We start from the raw sequence: 3,575 nt of genomic DNA, 5'->3' as shown, positions 1-3,575 counted from the left end.
AACAGAAAAAGCAAAATATAAACAGAAAGGGTGAAAAACTATAAATTGAATGCTATATAATTATAATGAATAAGCCCAGCCCTGAAGAATATTGAGAAAATCAACTTCCTCCCTTCTTTGTAGACATGAGGGAGTATGGGTATTGAATACTACGTAAGCTGTTTGTTATTTTTGCTGAATGGATTTTTTTTTTCCTTTTTCTAAGTTACAAGGGAAGGATCCATGCAAGGGAAGGAAAAGGGGGGAGAGATATATTTAGAAATAAAGGTAACATTTTTAAAAATGTATAATTTTTTACAGCACATCATTACACTTTAATGACACATCAGCTGATGTGCATGCATGATTTTAAAATTGAGATCAATCATTGTTGGCCTTTAGCAATAAATAGGTGTGAGCTTTAATGACAATTTTCCAAAAATGCTTTACAATGCCTCTCACATTGCTCACATACAGTCTCAAAGTTGAAGTGTTGTCCATATCATGGCTCTTCAAAAAGAAGTTTCTGTGGCTTGTAGCTTCCAAGAAGTTCAATTTTAGCTTTGAAGTTTTTGACTTGATTAACTTTTCTATTCAAATCTCTCAGATTGCTTTCATCTATATACACTACATAATCAAAGGTGAGGAAATCTTTAGTAATCTGCCTGGAAATATGATTCATGGTAATGCCATATTTCTTCATCAGAGTCTGCCTTCGATAATAATCAGGACGGTTTCTTATTTCACATGTAGATATTGCTTCGCTGTCTAACTTCCACTTATCTGAAATATTTTGATCATTTACAAGTTTACTAAAAAATGCTTCTGCTATCAGTGAGCAACAAATATTACCCAGGCATATGAACAGCACAGACTCGGTCCCCACTCGGGGCCATTTTTCATTCCTATTTGAATTTTTTTTTTAAAGGGCCTGCATGAATATTTGCTACCTGACAAAGATTGATGGGAAACCTAAACAACAGTCTGGCAGAAATTAGGTTTCTATCAACACCTCACACTATATGCCAAGATTTGCTCCAAATGGATCCCTAGATATAAAATGTCACATCATAATTAAATTAGAAGAACAAGAAAGAAATTGCCTTTTAGATCTATGGATAGGGGAAGAATTCATGACCAAATAAGTGATAGAGAAAATCAAACAAGAGAAAATAGACTTACTTCTATTATATAAAATGTAAGCTTTTGTAAAAACAACTAATATAGTTAAAATTAGAAAAGAAACAGGTAACTGGGGGGGGGGGGCGGAATTTTTCCAGCAAATTTCTCTGAAAGTGGTCTCAAATCCAGGATAAATAAGGAACTGATGCAAATTTATAAGATTAAGAGCTATTTCCTAATAGGTGAAAGGTTGAAGGACAAGAACAGACAATTTTCAAAGGAAGAATCTAAGCTATCATCAACCATATGATAAAGTTTCTAATAATTAGGGAAGTGGAAATTAATGCAAATTTGAGGTTCTCTCTCATCCATCAGAATAGTAAAGATTAAAAAAAAAAAAAGGAAAATGAGAAAAGTTGGAGAGGTTGTGGAAAAACAGGTCCATTCCTGGTGGAGCTATGAAGTGGTTCAGACATTTTGCAAAGCAATTTAGAACTATGCCCCAAAAGTTATTCATCTGTGCATAGCCTTTGACCCAGATATATCATGGCATATAGATGATTCTTAAACTTTTTTCTCCTTGACTTGTTTTATAATCTGTTGTCTTTGCTACGAACCTCACTCTTCTCCTAGACCTCGATGGAGTCTTAGCCATACCATTGCTGTTTGCTTCTGAACTTACTCCTCCCTTGGTACATGACCCAATGCTTCCATACCCTGAAATACGACCCTGTGGGCAGGTCCCCTTCTCCATCCACTCAGACCTGGGAAGTGAGTAACAAAGCGGCCAGTCGGCACCTGTCCCCATTATAGTGCCCCGATATAGGTCTGGGGCCTCCTCAACCCCTTTGGCAGCCTCTCCTTGGCGCCGGAATATCCAAAGTGCAGAGTGCTCCTGGCCTCATCTCATCGTCATTGTCCACAGACCTCCCTGTCTCCCTGTGCTAACATTGGTGGGACAATGACTCACTGTTGACTTTTTCTGGATTTCCCCATCAGGATTTGGTGTGGTGCTTTTTGGGAGGAGTTTTTTGACAGGGAGAGAGCTCCCTGTACTGCTTGCTTCCCCCTTCTCTGCCATCGTGGTCCTACTTTCCTATCTCTCTCACCTTTCCAGCAGATCCCTTCCTCCATCCCCAGAGTTGGCAATTACCTGATTAATGCTTACCAATGGGTTCTGTTATAGTTGCTGGTGATTTTTAACATTTTGATTTTGGTAAAACTTTATTTTTGCATTTGCAAAATTCCAGGATACTTTCTTCAATATATGGAATGCCCAGACCTCTCAAAGAATTGTGATACTAGCTCTGGGGTCAGATTTCCTGAGTTTAAATCTTGCCTCCAACACTAACTATGGGATTAGGTCTTTCTGTCCCTCAGTTTTCTCAACTGTAAAATGGGGTTAAACTTGACGGCCTCTTACTCTCTCCCTTAGACCTATGATCCTATGAAAATGGTGTGTGCCAGTGACCGAGGTATCATAGATTTTTGAGCTGAAAGGGAACTTAGAAGCCTTTATCTTTCTGAGGGCCAGGGCCAAGATCATCTAGGCAGTGAGTGCCAAGGCAGGCTGTGAACTCAGGTCCTCTATATATTACAACTGAAGGTATGGGTTCAAGAATTGGCAGGTACATGGTGCAGTGGAGAGGGTACCAGACCTGGAGTCAAGAAGATGAGTTCAAATCTGGCCTCAGACACTGTGTGAAGATGGGCAGATCACTTAAGTGCTGGCTGCCTCAATTTCCTCATCTGTAAAATGGAGATAATAATAGCACTTGCCTCTTGGAGTTGTGAAGATTAAATGAGAATATTTGTAATGTGCTTAGAAAACCTTAAATCCCTATATAAAGGTTAGTTATTATTATTATTCTTATTATTAAAATTTCAAAGAAATTAGCAATCAGAAAAGGAGGTGGGCCAACTGTGAAGCTTTGTAAGACAAGGGTATTACCAGGATGAAATGAGATAATGGGTGTAAAGCACTTTGCAAACCCAAAAACCCTATATTGTTATTATGGTTATTATTGTTGTTATTATTATTATTATTAGTCTCCAGCCACCAGGTTCCCATCTGGTGATGGCTTCACTCCTTAAGCCTTCCACTGCAGTCTGCTGAGCTCAAGCAAGGATTTTAGAGCAATATAGGGGATGTGTTAGCTTGGGGGTGTACACTTTTTAAAGTTGGTTCTGTATTTTTTAAACATCTTTAAGTCTAGGCAGTCAACAAAACAATAAACCAAGCCCTGACTTCTGAGGTATAAATGCTCACACTGAAAATTTAATAATCGGCTTTTGCAAGCCTATTAGAGCTAGCTCCAGCAGCCCACCCGCCCCACTCTAAGGGATAACAGCCAGGTAACCTGGTAACCATATAAAACTAAGACTTAACAAAAGGGGTCTAGTACGTTGGGTAGGCCCTCAATGGGAGCTTAGGGACAAGAATAGCACTGGATGAGAAGGTATCAATGAGTAGT

The 3,575-nt window shown here is 38.9% G+C and overlaps 1 pseudogene; it reads right to left on the bottom strand.

Moving 5' to 3' along the window:
* Positions 1-400: 400 nt before the first annotated feature.
* Positions 401-1,799, bottom strand: LOC114024368 (annotated as a pseudogene).
* Between the last annotated feature and the right edge of the window lie 1,776 nt (positions 1,800-3,575).

The sequence above is a fragment of the Vombatus ursinus genome, unplaced genomic scaffold (assembly GCF_900497805.2).
Source record: "Vombatus ursinus unplaced genomic scaffold, bare-nosed wombat genome assembly UNPS02014821.1, whole genome shotgun sequence".
NCBI lineage: Eukaryota > Metazoa > Chordata > Mammalia > Diprotodontia > Vombatidae > Vombatus > Vombatus ursinus.
Note: the sequence above shows the minus strand (reverse complement) of the source record. Positions and strands in the feature narration are given on the sequence as shown.